This window comes from Monodon monoceros, unplaced genomic scaffold (genome assembly GCF_005190385.1).
Source record: "Monodon monoceros isolate NGI ecotype Baffin Bay Population unplaced genomic scaffold, NGI_Narwhal_1 Super_Scaffold_11, whole genome shotgun sequence".
NCBI classification, from domain to species: domain Eukaryota; kingdom Metazoa; phylum Chordata; class Mammalia; order Artiodactyla; family Monodontidae; genus Monodon; species Monodon monoceros.
In genome coordinates this window covers 139056410-139074791 of record NW_021703767.1, presented here as the reverse complement: position 1 = coordinate 139074791, position 18382 = coordinate 139056410, and positions in this window count along the sequence as shown.

Sequence of the window (18382 nt, the reverse complement as noted above, 5' to 3'; positions counted from 1 at the left end):
TGGATCAGTACACACTGAACCTAGAAAGGTTTCCTTAGCATAGGGAATTAGAATTCAGTATTGCTGTTGGAGGGGTGACAAAAGAGATTTTCACACAAACGTCTGCATTAAAGTTGATTTTTTTTTTTTTTACAGTGAACTCATGTACTCCTGAAGCCGAATTCGGCCTCTGTACCCTAACACCGAAATCCCTAAATCTCAGAGACAGAGTTTTTGGTGAAGGAGAAAAGAATAGCTTTATTGCTTTGCCAGGCAAAGGGGGCCAGAGTGGGCTAATGCCCTCAAAACTGTGTGTCCCAACCTGGAGGGGGTAGTGGGGCTTTATAGGAATGGTTCAAAGAGGAGGGCGTGATCAGCTCATAGACATTCTTCTAACTGGTAAGTGGGCGTCAACATCATCAACCTTCTGGTTCCAACTGGTCTGGGGTCTCCGTGCTTGTGGGCAGCAGACAGTCAACTTCTCCCACCTGGTGGGGGTTTCAATACCTGCAAAACAGCTCAAAGATATTGTTGTGTGTATCCCTTGAGGGGGAACCAGCACCCTGCCCCAAGGCTACACTATTGTTTCTTTTGAATGTTTCTTCCTTCCTTTATTAACAACTGTTTGAACCTGCTGGTTGGAACTCAGGGAAGGTCATGGAGGCTGAATGAAGTCTATTTCCTGTAATCAAAGAAATGGGGGACCCAGAAAGGCTTTTGTGCCCAGGAGCCCCCACAAGGTACTGCTCAGTTTCACTCCCTATATAATAAAAGAAAAAATATCTAAGACTATTTCATAAGTAAGATAATAGCCCACGATGTATTTATCTTGGGATAGTTAATTTTTTTTGCAGATCATGCACATTGGCGTCCTCCCCAGTGGTGATTTTCTCTTGTGGGCAGTTTTATCCTATGTGGTCATTGTCAAGGGCCTTCAGTGCCATGACTTATGGCTTGAGGTAAAGAAAACATCTGTGTTTCTGAATGACAGGAAGTAACATCAAAAATGTTGAAAACTTCTCTGGATATTAGTAAGGAGGCTATCAAGGAAATGGCATTTTGGAAAACATTTCTGTTTCAGGTCACTTGAGGATAATACTAATCTACATAAGATAAGTGAATTACATTTTGATTATTATAAAAAGTATTGCTTAATATGTGATTTAACACATCCTCCCATATTTTATCTGGAACCAAATGCATCCAAGATGTAGCCTGGTAATTTCAGTCATCTAATTAGTCTGACTACCTGTTTGGCCATATAGTGGTTGATTATTAGAGCATCTTTGAAAGGCTCCTTGAGCACATAAATAGGTATTCTAATTCCATTTCAGGAAAAAGTGTCTCATGAGGAGGAAATGGTGTAAGACAGATTCTGTACCAGGTGCTTATTTTTTGAAAAATCTATATTCATGGGAGAATTCCATGCTCTACAGTTGGTATATTTAAGGTGGAGGATTACCTTCTGGTAGGTTTTGGCTTGTCTAAATGGGTAGTATTAAAGATTCACTTTCTTACTTCTATTAATAAAATGTTGATAAATGTCTTTAAAATTCTAATGTTTGAACAGTATAGACGTTTTGGCATTCCTAGTAAAGTCATATATGCCTTAGGAAAGGTCACTTCGTGTTTGTTTAAAATTCTAACAGAGCAGTTTGTGAAAGTGCATGGGAAAGGAATCCATGCCTTTTACTTGACATAATTTTCCCTCTCCTGAAATTGCTTAATGACTAGAAAGAGTCTCAAACACTTTGAATTTGAGCTCAAGACATTTTTGACACAGTTATCCATAAACATTAAAAAAATAATTTTTTGTGTGTGATTGATAAGATATTCTTTGGGTTTCTACTATGAGCGGGGTACTCTGTGCTTGGGAATCCAAAGAACGAAGAGATGTGTGGTTCCTACATTACTATTCTCTTGGAAAATTTCCTTTGTCTTTAAATAGATGTGTTCAAACTACTAATTTACCACTTAGGAATTTAACTAATAAAGTAGGGAACACATTTTTTATTTGTACTATTCAAGTTAGATTTTTTTCTTAATTGAACAGATTCATTTTCTTGATTCTAATGTGAATGGAGGAGAACTTTTGGGAAAACTGATTAGGTCTGAGTGGTTAAAATTGTTTAGCGCTTCTGTCTTAAATTGTGTAATGGCTGTAGGTAGTAACCACCATCCAGTGAAAAATGGTGATATAAGCTGATCGATGTACAGTTTCAGGAATTTGCCTACATATTACAATGGAACTTGCTAAAAGATGTTAAAGAATTGCTATTCTGTAATTTTGCGCCTCATTCTTTTAAGGATATTTTATTATTTTCCAAGTTTGAGATTTTGAGGGAGACCTGAATAAAAATGAGAATTGTAGGTAGGTACTCTAACCAGAGAGGTAAGGATTGAGTTGGGAGTGGAAAGGGATGAAGCACAACTATAGGATTTTGTTCAGTTTGCTATCTCTTTTTCTCTCCCTTTCTGATCAGATTCTTGGGGACCTCAGTGATATGCTGAGAAAACGGGGTTCACGAGAACTGGCCACCATAAGCGGTGTGGACAGAGAACCAAATGACAAATGTTACAATCTCTTAAAAAGTAATAGAAGGGAAGACACCAAGGTAGGAAGCAGGGTGTATAGAGGTTAAGATCATGGACTCTGGGGTCATACATACCTTGGTTCAAATCTTGGCCCCTCCATTTACAAATGTGACCTTGGTTAATTTATTTCACCTCTTTGAACTTGGTTTTGTTCTTTGTAATCTGTGGGTAATAATAGTAGCCACCTTATTATGAGGAGTAAAGGAAATAATCCAGTGAGTACATAGCACATGGTAATCACTAAATACACGTGAAGTGTTATTACTATTTATTATTATGTACATAGGAATGCCGTGAATATAAAGGAAGGCTGGGAGGAGCAGGAAAAAGAGCTGTGATTTGAAATGAGAGGTAGCTCTATCTACCTAGCAGCCATTTTCAGAACTGTCATCAGGTTAGAGCATTATTACTGATTCCTTGCTGTGTTACAGGAATTGTTTTGTAAGCAATACTTAGAGGGTTGGTCCTCTGGGGCCTTACATTATTAATGGAGTTCACTGCCTGTCGCCTGTTCTTTTGTGCTAAAGAGCTCCTGAGACATGAATTGTTGCTCTGCCCCGTGCCCAGGGTATAGGTCTTTATCCATATCATTGTTAATGAGGCTCAGTGTCCCCAGAGGAGTAGATATCTTGACACAAGGAAGATTGAGGGGAATATCTGGGGACAATTCACTGCAGCTTTAAATAAAGATCTTTGGGAAAAAAAGAATTCCAAAAGAATGCTATAGGATAGGTCTAAAGGGAAGGAAGAGAGAACCAGATCTGCAGAGGGACCATCTGATAAGGGGAAAAGCCATGGCCCTGGATAAGGACAAGATGAAAGAAGAGGAAATGAAATATTGGAACGGAGACAGAGGAAGTTGATTAGATGTTCTGTTTCAACCTGAGAGATTTTTCTTTAGAGTATCCCGAAGCCAGTACCTTATTTTTAAAATTTAAGTAAATATTTCATTTCCCGATAGTTTTAGATTTACAGAAAAGTCACAGAATAAAACAGGGTGTTCCCATATTCTCCTTGCCCAGTTTTCACTATTGTTAACATTTTATCCAACTATGCAACATTTGTCACAAAGAAACCATATTGGTACATGATTATTACAACCCGTGCTTTCAGATGTCACCAGTTGTCCCCTAATGCCCTTGTTCTATTTCAGGATCCCATACAGGATATCACATTACATTTAGTTGTTGTTTCTCCTTAGACTCCTCTGGTCTGTGACAGTTTCTAGGAGTTTCTTGTGTTTGATGACCTTCACAGTTTTGAGGAGTATTGATCAGGTGTTTTTGTAGAATGGGACAGTGTCTGAATGTTTTCTCATGGTTGGACTGAGGTTATAGGTTTTTGGGAGGAAGACCATGAGATCTTCCTCCCCAAAACACGCCATTCTGATCACATCCTATCAAGGGGACACGCTAACAACATGACCTATCATTGATGTTGTTGACCTTGACCATCTGGCTGAGGTAGTGTTTGTTAGGTTTCTCCACTGTCAAGTTCAGTTTCCCCTCTCCATACTCTATTCTTTTAAAAATTTTTATTTTATATTGGAGTACAGTTGATTTCCAATGTTGTGTTAGTTTCAGGTGTACAGCAAAGTGAATCAGTTATACATATACATGTATCTATTCTTTTTCAAATTCTTTTCCCATTTAGGTTATTACAGAATATTGAGCAGAGTTCCCTGTGCTATACAGTAGTTCCTTGTTGATTATCTATTTTAAATATAGTAGTGTATATATGTCAATCCCAACCTCCCAATTTATCCCTCCAAGTCTGTGAGTCTGTTTCTGTTTTCTAAACAAATTCACTTGTGTCATTTTTTAGATTCCGCATATAAGTGATATCATATGATATCTGTCTTTCTCTGTCTGACTTTACTTAGTATGATAATCCCCAAGTCCATCTGCGTTGCTGCAAATGGCATTATTTCCTTCTTTTTAATGGCTGAGTAATGTTCCACTGTATATATGTACCACATCTTCTTTATCCACTCATCTGTCAATGGACATTTAGGTTGCTTCCACGTCTTGACTTCTGTAAACAGCACTGCTATGAACATTGGGGTGCACGTATCCTTTCAAACCATGGTTTTCTCTGGATATATGCCCAGGAATGGCATTGCTGGTTCCTATGGTAGCTCTATTTTTAGGTTTTTAAGGAGCCTCCATACTGTTCTCCGTAGTCCACTCTTTGAAAGCAGGTCACTAAGTCCAGCCCTTCCTCAAGAGGAGGGGAGTTACGCTCCACCTCCTTGAGCACAGAGTATCTACATCATTTATTTAGAATTGTTTGTCCTAAGAGATTTGCCTCTTCTCTCCCATGTATATGTATATAGATGGCATATAGGTATGGCATACAGGTAAGTTCCTTGTGCTTCCCCTGGTCAAACATTCCTCCCTTCCTGAACTTCTGGCAACCATTGATCTACCCCCTACTCTGGTGAGAAAGGACATCTTAGCTTTGCTCCTGATCCTAGGGGAAAGATTCCAGCCTCTCACTGTTAGGCATGATGTTAAGTATGGGTTAATTACGTATGTAAATACAGGAGCCCCATAAAGATATGAGACTCAAAGAAGTGACCAGAGTTTTCGTACCTTTTAGGCAAAAAATTAATTTGTGAGAGAACTGACAAGGCAAAGAGGTTTGGGATAGGGGTAATAAAATGGTGAAGAAGTAACGTGATTTGTTTATACGGTCTTCTTGGCCCTAAATTCCCTATCTCTGGTGGTAAGGATTCCTTCTACCCTCCTGGAACAGGGAGGGTACCTTTCACATGGGAGATTTATCTCCTGCTTTCAGGGGGACAAAGGAGGGTGGAGTGTCCTTCTTGAGCCAGCTGTTTCTCAAGTATCTTTAATTCAAAGTAATTAATATGCCAAAGTGGCCTGTTTTGGGGTGACACGTTGTGAATCCCTACACTGGTTTATGTTAAATAGACTCTTACAGTGGGCTTTGTCATTCACAGATTTCATATGACTATGAACCTTATTTCAAATTGTGCCAATGAGATTTTGGATCAAATTTGTATAGTTTCTTTAAAAATGTTTCTCCAAATATTTAGAGCTCAATGAATCTAAACTTGAACATAATCCTTTTATAAACTAAAAAAAAAAAAGCTTCGTCCAAATTTGTTTCCCATCATGACTTCTTCCTCTCCAGTCAGCTTATCTATAATCAAGTAAAACGTGTACCAGTTAACAATTTTCCTCCTTAATACACCGCTTGCAGGCTGCTTGTTTTAAAAAAGAGTTAAATGCGAACACCCTTGGCCTTTGGTATTTTACCTGGAGAGCCTTGGTCTCTTCCCATTCTTTGATTTCAGGTGGTGATGGCTTAGATTGGTGTTTCCATTGGGTGATCTCTATCACAGGTACAAATTTCACCCACTGAGATGTATCTTTGTTATGTTACAAAAGCCCATTTCCTTTGAAAACAATGCCTCTGTTTTCTCAGGGTTGTCTGTGTAGTGCTGAATTACTATCCCTTACAAGCTTTTCACTTGATTTCCTTTCTGGAAGAGGCCGGCATGCCTTAGAAATGCTACTCGGGGCTCCAAAGACAATTCTTTGACTTGTGTTTCCTTTGAACTTAAAGAATGGTTTTTTTTCCTTCCCTCAAAAGTATTTTCCAGGAAAAATAATGGTAATGTCTCTGAAAAATTAGTTTCTGCAAACTGGTACACCTCACCATTGCATGTACATTTTTAGTTTTATATATATTTTTAATTACATATATTTTGAGCTATGATTTATAAAGGGAAAAATAATTAATAATATTGATATATTAAGTACTAAACATTGTGAATTCCTCTCATATGTGATATTAAATCAGCAAAGAAGACATTTATTGTCACATTATTCTAATGTCAGTGAAAATAACAAAATCCATTTTATTATGGAGTGTCTGTTCATACTGTGTATCTGCTTTTAATGTATATTTCACATAAATATATAATTCTTTAATTTAGAATTTATAAATCAATTATTTTTAAAAATGATAATGTATAGTTTGGGTAAATCTACTGTTGTTGGCAAATGAGGTTGGAAGTTTTTTTGTAGTTGATTCGTAGAGCTCAGATTTTGTCTGTATAAAACGCTGAATCAGATGAGCCCAAATACCAAATCAGAGCAGCCCAAGTACCAAATTCTCTGGGCTACAGCGTAGTATTTTTAAAAAAAAATTTATTCAAGTAGAGTTGATTTACAATGTTGTGTTAATTTCTGCTGTACAGCAAAGTGACTCAGTTATACATATATATATATGTATATATATTTTTTATTCTTTCAAATATTCTTTTCCATTATGGTTTATCACAGGATACTGAATATAGTTCCCTGTGCTGTACAGTAGGACCTTGTTGTTTATCCATTCTATATATAATAGTTTGCATCTGCTCATCCCAACCTCCCAGTCCATCATCCCTCCCCCAACCCCACCCCTTGGCAACCACAAGCCTGTTCTCTGTGTCTGTGAGTCTGTCTCTGTTTCATAGATAAATTCATTTGTGTCGCAGTTTAGATTCCACATATAAGTGATATCATATGATATTTATCTTTCTCTTTCTGACTTACTTCACTTAGTATGATAATCTCTAGGTCCATCCATGTTGCTGCCAATGGCATTATTTCATTCTTTTTAACGCACAGTGCAGTATTTTTAAACCTAGTTACAGATTACCAACAAAATACCACTCTGCCTCCATTTTGAAATCACCAGTTTTTCCTAATATATTTCAGCTTCCCCCATTTCAAGATCCATTCAGCATTTAAAAATTAAGTTTAGTTCTACCGTGCATGATGTAGGTATTTAGTGCTCTGGAGGATTACTTTTTTAATTAGCATTTCATTGTTAGCATATCCAAAATAAAACAATTAAAGTCTTTTCCTGGATGTTCAGAATGAGCTGGCATGAGACTAAAACAAAATCTTGAGCCACGTAGCTGCTGCATTTGAAAGCCTCCTTGGAACATGCTTTTATGGGCTCCATGGCTGCTCTTCACTAGTGACTGGGAGCCACTCTGGCAGTTATCAGAGTTGTGGATTAGAAATTATGCAAAGCTCGCCCAGCCAGTGTAGGACATCAGTGCACTTTATTTTTAACAAATGACACCTAAGTGTAAAATATTTATAGTGATACTTCACACTACCCTGGTAGGTGTCTCCTGTAAGTTTATTAGGACATCTCAGGACTGTGAAATCTCCTTTTAGTTGGTCTTATTTATTAAGTCTGCTGACAAGTGACGTGACATTGTCTGCTTTCATTATAATTATTAGACTTTAGAGTAATGCACTAGAAGTGGTTTAAACAAGTAATACAGTACCTGTTTTAAATTGTTCAGGGAGCAGTTAGGTTGCTTCTAAAATGTTTTCTTAATAAGTGTTGGAACTGAAAATAATTGCAAAATACTTTTACTAAAGTGTGGTAAAGCAGAGCTCATTTTGGAAAGTACACTAATCGATGGAGAATAATATATTCCTTTTTTAGTAAATTATCATTTTTGTATATGACTATTTTTATAATGAGTATCACTGTTGGGTCTGGCATTTTGACCTGTTTGTATTTTGGTACCAAGCAATAATTAAGAAGGGAGAAGAATATCTCACTTAAGCATCATTCTCTTCTGGGATCTTGTCTGTTGAAATTAGAGTGTTTCCATTTCTATTTACTATAAAATAATGGTACAAACTTCATTTTATAATAGCTGTCATATTGGTCTTTCTTTTGAAGCTCTGAGCATGTCTCTTCCTTGCTCAAAGATCTGCTTTCAGTGTCCCTCATTGCCTATAGAATAAAGTTCAAAGCCCTTACCCTGTCCCTTTCATGATTCGTATCCTAATTCATGTCCTGTTTTCGACTTAGACTGCTCTCTCTGCTTGGAATGCTTTTGCCCGTCTCTGTATATTCAAATTTTATCGATTCCTTCAGGGCTCCATTCAAAAGCAAGACCTTCCATCCTTGTTCCTTTCAATTCCCTCTGGACCCAAGAGTCTACTTGCTACAAGTTTCATCCTGTTCCAGGCACTTTACACGTGTGATACATAATATTTTAAACATATCGGACTGGTGAGTTTCCATAGTCCTCTTCTATCTGGTTGTCTCGTAGCCTTCTATTTCAAGGTAGAATCATGAGGCTTATTCCTGATGGTGAGGAACAGAGGTATTGGTCACGGTGAAGCCTAAAAGGTGACCTCTTGTTTGGGGAAAATGATCTTTAAATCGAAGCTTTGGAGAGATCTCTCAGTTCCAAATGTCCTCCTTTACCTAATCAAGAGCCACATCTGTGTCTCTAAATCAGACCCTTTTTATATGCTAAGGTCTGAGGGAACTCAATGTGATATGAAGAAGGGAAGAGTTCATCATGTCTGGCTGGGGTGTAAATACAAGGAGTGGAAGGAGAGACATACAGCAGAGACAAGAAATAGGGCTCTACGTTTTTCTCCCTCTCAGGGTAGGACCCAGATGAGGTGTCAGATGGTAGAAATAACCAGCTAACTTTGGAGGAGCATGAAAATCTTAGGAGAAGAGTCCAGCGGTATGTTTCCTCAATAAACCTCTAGCAGAAGCTCCACACTCAGCACGGCCCAGCATGGCACAAACTGGATAAAGTGACGATTGACAGAGAAGACAGGCTCCACAGATGAGGCAGAAGAAGTTGTCCTAGCTTCCCATGGCCCATGGAGAAGGCAGGGGATTCATAGGTGCAGAGCGCCCCAGGGAAGAGACCAGGTATGGAGAAGTTGCCAAGGGCAAGGATCAGATCAGAAGAAAATGGCTGGGACAAGGGTTTCAGCTGAAGGAAACATCATGGCAGCCCAAAGGTCAAATGGGGCCATTGCATACCAGTGTCATGGATTCAGGGAGAAGACCCACCCAGCCACTGCACAAAAGGAAACAAAATTTTAGAAGCTCCCTTCTCCACATCTACTACGGAGACCCCACCCACTGCACACCCACGCCATCTTGGTAAATAGAAACAAGAGGATAAAGAACTGGGAGAAAGGACCGCAGTTTGAATTTGAAGGAGTCCTTTTCTTTTATCAACCAATTAAGACTGATTATTAATTGTGCTTTTTTCTTAAGGTGTTTCCATTTTCCTTCCACCATTATCTAGCAGGTTAGAGGCATGTGAGAAGATTAGAGTAGTTATGAATATAAAGCAGCTATACATTTTGTTTCACTTAGTTTTGGCCAATCTGAGGTTAGTGAAATTGGACCTTGTTACACATTTAATTGTCATAATAACCCCGTATCTCTCAGAAGTAGATCCTAAGACTAAGATTCTAGTGAAAGTCGTTTATTTTGGGAGATGATTCCAGGAAACAACAGCAGGGAAGTGAGATGGGGAAGGGCAGGAAACCAGTTAAGTATAATTAAGCAAGTTAACATTACCTGTATCTCTTAGTTTGGTGGGCTCAAGTCTGTCAAATAGCCAGTGAGTGAGCCTAACTGACTACTGACATTTGCAACTGAAATGGAGCAAGACCTGGCAGGGCCTTCCCAGGTACAAAATCCCTTCCGTGTCCCCTGTCTCTTGCTTATAGAAAAGCTGAAGTCTCCCAGGCCTCCCTGAGTCACAGAAGAGCAGGTTCAAGTAGTTAATGATTAGGACAGTAGGGTCACAGAATCTTTAGTTCCTCCCTGAAGGACATAGATAACAGTTACACATATTGCTGAGTTGTTTCTCAGATACTATAACTGGTGCCAGAGGGAAAAAGCTAACTGCATAATGACCAGACTGTAGTCGTGACATAAGCTGCTCCATCTTGAGCAGTACTGAATCTAGGGCTTACACAATTCCAAAAACTGCCCTCAAGAGAATGGGAACAAACTGACCCTGGAGTTGAAGATTAACTGCACTTAAAACAATCAAGATGATGCTGACCAGACCACCGCATGACCAGTTTCAAGATGACTGTCAGAGCTAAATGTGCTGTTCTGCACATAGCCCCCACCTACTGCTCTTATATGAATACCTTCTCACAGGTTGAGACTAGTATTGAAAAGATTAGATGACAGGTCACCTGGCTCCAAGAGACTTTAGACCACCATACTCCCCTATTTCAAGGTAGATGAGATTGGTTTACTAACGAATTTTTTAGATTCTTTCTGGGATTAGGTCAATGCTTGAAGGAATCCTTAACTTGGGACTCTTTTACTAATTATTGTGGGGTTTAATCTTCTAGTCAAGGGGCTCGTAATTGGCATGATGACTCTTTGCAAAGGAATTACTAAAAAAGTTAGCAATGAGATGCCTCTTTTGGAATCCCAACCAGTACATAAGGGAACCAAAGAATATATCTTACACCACATCAAATTCTTCCACTGTAAGAATCCTTCATCACCCATGCTAAGCTTGAAGAAGTTAGAGAAGATGGACCTTCGTCCCTTTTCCATAGAGATGGAAGGAAAATCTGACAGTGGGGATTGTAACTGAGGCAGTGAGACCTAACTGGGGACTCTCAGCTCCTCAGTATTACTTCAGATCTATTTCTTAGTTACGATATGTCCGTTATTTTTTTAAAAAATTTTATTGGAGTATATTTGATTTACAATGGTTTCAGGTGTACAGCAAAGTGAATCAGTAATACATATACATATATCCACTCTTTTGTAGATTCCTTTCCCATATAGGTCATTACAGAGCATTGAGTAGAGTTCCCTGTGCTATACAGTAGGTCCTCATTAGCTATCTGTTTTATATACTGTAGTTAGAATATGTCAATCCCAATCTCCCAATTGATCCCTCCCCCCTTTACCCCTTGGTAACCATAAGTTTATTTTCTACATCTGTAACTCTATTTCTGTTTTGTAGACAAGTTCATTTGTACCTTTTTTTAGATTTCACATATAAGCCATATCATACGATATTTGTCTTTCTCCGTCTGTCTTACTTCACTTAGCATAACAATCTCTAGGTCCATCCATGTCACTGCAAATGGCATTATTTCATTCATTTTTATGGCTGAGTAATATTCCATTGTATATATGTACCACATCTTCTTTATCCACTTCTCTGTCGATGGACATTTAGGTTGCTTCCATGTCCTGGCTATTGTAAATAGTGCTGCAGTGAGCATTGGTGTGCCTGTATCATATGCTGACTCTGCCGGACTTCTCCCTCTGGTCCATCATTAACTTAGCTTAGCTTGATGCTGATGGAGAGAGCAGTTGATGCATATCACGATTGAAGATCAGTTGCTCTGTAGGCTTCACCCTTGTTCTTTATTCTCCAAGAATAGCTAACCAAAGATTTATGGCTCAGATAGTGTTCCAACCACAAGCGAGACGTGACAGCTACTTGGAGCTGCATGGTCCAGAGAGTCATCTCTGAAAACAGATCACCCCCTCCCTAGCATGTAACCCCTTCCTCTCTTCCTTACATAATGTCTGAGCAAAACCTGGGGAGTGGAGAGTCAGTTCTTTGGGACATGAGTCCACTTTCTCCCCAGGATTGCTGGCCTCCTCAACAAAGCTATCTTTCCCTTTATCCAACCCTGTCTCTCAGTGTTGGATTCTTGAGTGATGAGTTCGGTAACACAACTAAATCAGTCTTTTCTCACTTAATATGATCGTTCCTTTTTGACTTGGATCATATAGCCTGACGTCATGCACAGGACCTATTGTTTACTGCTTGTCAGTGTGGAGATATATTAGGGATTAGGTAGGAAATATGGGGGGGATTCTTATTCTTGACCTAGGTGCAGAAGGCAGTGTCAGGGAAGAAGAAATTTTCCTTTACCGTTCTAGGTTCTTCTGGCTGGTCCAAGAGTTAAATTGACATGAGACTGATTAACAGGAGAAAAACACACAGAAGTTTAATAACATGTATACATGGAAGAGACCCAGAAAAACTGAGTAGCTCGCAAAAATGGCCAAAACCCTCACCTTAAATGCCATCTTCAGTTAAAGACAAAAGAGGATGTTGGGGGAAGTGGTTTGGGAATTTAAAGGGAAGGAAGGCAATTGACATGGAGATGGTGATGGGGTCAGGGCGGGCCTCCAAGATGAGCCACTCTGGTATTTGGATTATTTTGAGCTGAAAGCAAGCAAAGCCTGAAAGACTCAGGAAGATACTTTGAAGTTCCCCCTTACTGCCTAAAAGAATTTAAGAGAGGAAGCCTGCCCCAGAGCTATCACCACGGATAACTATGTAAACTATTAGGAGTGGTGGACAGGGGCGAGCCTAGCAAAGCCCATTTCATCAAAGTCCTCCGCTGTATCTCACTGTCTTTGGATGGCCCAGCAAACATTTATTTACCAAACGTTAACTCTTTTCATCTTCCTGTGAGTTACCTTCCTTCCCCTTGAAGCCTCAGGCCCCTATCTCTTTCTCCTTAATCCAGAATATAGATACCTCACCTTGCCTTGCTGTCTTTGGAATTCTTCATACTTATGTGAATTTCCTGTGTGCAAGTAATAAATTCAATTTTTTCCCCTGGTAGTCTGCCTTATGCCATTTTAATTGCCAGCCAAAAGAACTAAGAGGGAAGAGAGGGGAAACTTCCCCTCCCACAAAACAGAAAAGCAAATGTTTGGTAAACAAATGCAGAAACAATGGGACACAGAGAGGAATTTTGACAGAGACTTTGCCAGGTTCCTCCCTGTTTACACACCTAGTTCATACTGTAGTTACCTATGGTGATGCTCCCTTCCTGGAACAGGTCCTCTATCTACATTCTTTAGGCAGTTAGGGGGATGGTCAATGGTTCTTCCAGAGTTCTGGGCCTTGATTGTTTTCAGCTCAAAATAATCCATGTGCCAAAGAGACATTTTGGGGTGGCAAATTTTGTTCCCTACAGAAGAGAGTTTAAAATATCTAGAATAGCTCCTTCCTGCCATAGGGGATTATTTTGAGTTTCACTTGAGTCACAGGAAAGGCAGGAAGGTCAGGATTAAGAGACATAAATGAGACATATTTGCAGCAAACCATTGGAGAGACTGAGGGGAGGGGAAAGATTCTGTCTTGCAATCAGCTCTGCAGTGGTCATCTCTACTGGCTGCAAGAAATAAATATTAAAGCACTCACTCCCAAACCTTTGTCATGTGAAAAATTGCTAGGAAGAAACACTGATCTTAGTTCCTCTCTGACAAGAACCCCCATCCAATGGTCCAGGAGGATTCACCTCATCAAAGACAAATAATAACAAAAAGTATTCATGCAGAATGTATGCAATGGTGCTACAAGACAAAAGGAGGAAGTTTCAATGAAAGGATAAGAAACTTACCAGAAAATTGTTTCCCCAGAGTAGGAAAAAATTTGTGGCTAAACATATCACTGTGAATTTAAAAATGATAACGAAGTAATCACTTACGTAAAGCTAAGGACCCAAAGTCTAGGTGTAAAAGATCAGGACCCAAATAAAGGGGGAAAAGACCTTCACTTGCATGGCTCTCCCTGTGTCTTGTCATTTCTAAGTCATAACTATTTGTTCAGCTTCATTTAAAATAACCTCTGCACTTGAAACCTGATCTGATTCCTCCAGACCAGGAGTCAGTTGTTCTGGGGTGGGAGCTGAGAATTTGCATTTTTAAAGTGTTTCCAGGTGTTGAATTCTGAGGCTCCTGGTCCAGGGATCACACTTGGAGAACCACTGGGCTAGTTTTTCTTTCTGTTTACTCCATTTTTTTTTTTTTTTTCTGTTTTATATAAACGCTCAGGCTTTGTCTGTACTCTTCAAATCCTGGTGTCAACCCCCCTTTGGCTTGTGGCCCACTGGGTCTTTCTGAAAACCATATAGGTGGCATGGAGGGACAGGAGTCAACATGGAACCATTCTGTAGATACTAGTTATAATTCTCTGATTTCTAAGCCACTTACAGGAGGATCTAACAGTTGAGGCAGATCAAGGCTTCTTTTCCTTTAATTCCTGAAAGGGAGAGGAATTATTCCAGCTAGATGGTATTTGATACTTAGCCTTGCTTTAAAAAAAGATGGTCCCAGTTCTGAAGTCGGTTAAGATGTAATTCTTAGAATGATAGTTCTACACCTTTAGGCAATGAAGGTGTTGTTATTATGCTAATTTTAAGTGGCTACAACTCAGGTGATCATTTTCAGATCCCTAGAAGGAAAGATATACCTAGGGGAAAAGGTATGGTTTGATACTCCTCACTGTTGTTAGATTTATCTTTTTCTCTTTTTGTTCAGTGTGTTTACCACACAGCACTTGAAGTGAAAATGAGCGTCACAGAGAGAAAAGGATTGAAGGAAAGTATGGCAGCTAGGAGGAAATAGAGGATGACCAGAGGAGGAAGGATAAAAGACAGGTCATGGGAGACTTGAGGGCAAAGGAAGGCCCTCTTCCCAGGTGGCATTCCATCTGGTGCTGCAGGTGTACCAGGAGCCTTGCCAGGAACTCTGTCATTCACACCAGGCAGACCTACCCTGACTTTGGTAATTTCTGGCAAAGTTTGATCCCCACAGAGACAGAAACAGGGCTCTATCCATTGTGCTGTGATTTAAGGGTCAGAAAGACTACGTGCCTAGATGTTAAACTGATTGCCTGCCACAATACCTTAGTTCTGTTCAGTGAATTAAGACTTTGTATTTCCAAAAAGGTACATGTAAACCTAAAGTGCATTCTTACAGAGGGAGTAATAAATGTAGCCCATGGTAGCCATAAATACATGTGGGTAAGTGAATAAATGATATTTATTGAGCTACTACTAGTTGCTAGACAAAACTAAATAGCCATTTTTGTACTAGGCACTGCACTCGGCATACTTAAAAATATAGTAAACTCATCCCCACAACAACTTTGTTGAGTTCAGAGGTGAATGAATAGACTTTCCCTTTGGCATTTTCATTCACTCAACATATAATGACTGCTTATCCCAGCGTAGTGCCAAGCCCTGGGGAATATAGTTGTGGATATACACTGGAGTTGAGAGCTAGTGAGGGAAAGTGAATTTTAAAGAAGATAATTACCATGTGTGATAAGTGCATTTATGAGGGAAGTGGAAAATGTCAAGGGATCACATACAAGGGCAGCAAACACAGACTCGGGGACTAACGGAAGAACCCCTTGGGGAGAGACCATCGGAATAAGAGTAAAGCAGGCAGAGAGGTCAGTGACGGGAGTGATGCTGGCAGCGGGGACAACACAGAAAAAGCCCTGCAGATACAGAGATGTTACAGGGCAACTGAAAATGATGTGTTACACTAAAATGTAGGGAACGAGGAAAGAGTGATATGTTTAGCATCATAGGGCCTGTGTGTAGTAGAGCTGGAGCATTACCTCAGTATTTTAAGCTCAAGGACCCCGCTCTTTACCATTCTCACATTCTTTCTACTTCAGCAACTTACTGTGGGACTAGATAGCAGGGACTTGAAGAATTGGATCAAAAAGGACCTGTGGGGTGAAGATTGTGGAAGACAGGACGAGAGCTAATTCCAGAGGTACCCAGATAAGACAGGCATAGGTGGGGTAAACTTTGCATCTGGTGGACTTTGATGGTAGTGATTGTTTTGAGTAGGATGAAAACAAAGGCACAGAAAGGACAGAGTTGTGGGACCCAAAAGAAAAATTTCAAATTTTCTAAGCTCTATAGAGATCATGTTTCAGCGGCTGGAGTAGCCCCTGGTGATGTTACTTTCTCTCAAACTGGATGATATCTGAAGGCTTCTGTTTATGGCTGTCTCATTCCAACCCACTCATATATACAGAAATGAATAAGAGGTTAGCAGTCAGCTGGTCTAATCTCTACACCAATAGTATGAAGGTCCTGGTATGAGAAGAAGCGTGTCATGTCATGTTTAGGGAACTAAAGTAAGCCAGTGAGTTTGGAAAGCAGTGAAAGGAAGACCGAGCAGCATTCTGTCACAAAGGGAAGAAAGAGGGGTGGCCTAATGTCGAGTTTGTTAGCCAAATAAAGGATTGAAATTCCCCAAAGACAGCAATAAGAAGCCATTTAGTAGAGCAAGGCTATCATGACCTTGAAAATCACCGCAGATATGATGGAAAGAATAGATCGAAGGGGAACAGGAGTGGATGGGAGTAGACAAGATGGGAGATTATTAGAGTGGTCTGGGCAGGGCATGATGATGGCTTGAACTAGGGAGCGGGTAGATGAATGGAGCCTTGAGGACGGAATGGGGAGATATACACAAGGTGGAATTGGCTGGTCTTGGTGGCAGTTTGGATGTGTCAGTGGGTTGGTGAGGAGGAGACAGATGTTAACAACAGCTCCCAGGTGTTCTGAATTTTATAGTTGACTACATCTTAATGCTATCACCAAGGTTAAGAACACTGTTTTGGTTTTGGATGTGTGGCAATTAGAGAAGCATTCTTGATAGAGCCAGATTCATTGCTAGAAACTTTTAAGTGTTAAAAGTTTCTTCTTCATATCCGGGATCTGACCTCTTACAGTTTTTCCATTTTTAATCCCTGGTTCTGCGCTCTGAGCCATGCACAACGCTGCCATGAGATTCTGCCCTTGGAGCCCAACCTGATGTCTCTTCTCACTGCAAAGAACTGTTTGCTTTGTGGGGGGGAGGGGAGGGGACTTGCTGGGTCTTGAGCTAAGTTTTGCCTGTGGTTAATTTTATGCAACATTATCTGTTGGGTTTCTAATCCATAGCACTGGGTTTGGCACTATGGCTTTTTGTTTTAATAGATTTATTTATTTTATGTTATTTATTTTTGGCTGTGTTGGGTCTTCGTTGCTGCGCGCAGGCTTTCTCTAGTTGAGGTGAACGGGGGCCACCCTTCGTTGTGGTGCGCGGGCTTCTCATTGCAGTGGCTTCTCTTGTTGAGGAGTACGGGCTCTAGGCGTGCAGGCTTCATTAGTTGTGGCACGCAGGCTCAGTAGTTGTGGCTCGCGGGCTCTAGAGCGCAGGCTCAGTAGTTGTGGCACACGGGCTTAGTTGCTCCGCGGCATGTGGGATCTTCCCGGACCAGGGCTCGAACCCGTGTACCCTGCATTGGCAGGTGGATTTTTAACCACCGCGCCACCAGAGAAGTCCCAGCACTATGGCTTTTACAAACATGGTAATGTATAGTCCTGGCTTTCAAAGGAATTTTTTTTTATTGGAGTATAGTTGATTGCAATGTTGTTTTCGTTTCTGGTGTACAGCAAAGCGATTCAGATATATATATGTTTGGACCTTGTTATATATCTAATTTATATATAGTAGTTTGTATCTGCTAATCCCAAATTCCTAATTTATCCCTCTTCCCCTTTCCTCTTTGGAAACTGTAAGTTTGTTTTCTGTCTGTGAGTCTGTTTCTGTTTTGTGAGTAAGTTCATTTGTATCATTTTCTAGATTCCACATATAAGTGTTAACATATGATATTTGTCTTTCTCTGTCTGACTTACTTATTTCTCTAGGTCCATCCCTGTTGCTGCAAAGGGCATTATTTCATTCTTTTTTATGGCTGAGTAGTATTCCACTATATATATATATATATATATATATATATATATATATATATATGTATGTATGTATGTACATGCCACATCTTCTTTATCCATTCATCTCTTAATAGACATTTCGGTTGCTTCCATGTTTGGCTACTATAAATGGTGCTGCTGTGAACAATGGGATGCATGTATCTTTTTGAATTAGAGTTTTTGTCTTTTCTGAATATACACTCAAGAGTGGGATTGCTGGATCATATGGTAACTCTATATTTAGTTTTTAAAGGACCCTCTCTACTGTTCTCCATAGTGGCTGCACCAATATACATTCCCACCAACAGTCTACAAGAGTTCCCTTTTCTCCACACGCTCTCCAGCACTTATTATTTGTAGATATTTTTAACGATGGCCATTCTGACTGGTGTGAGGTATAGTTTTGATTTGCATTTCTC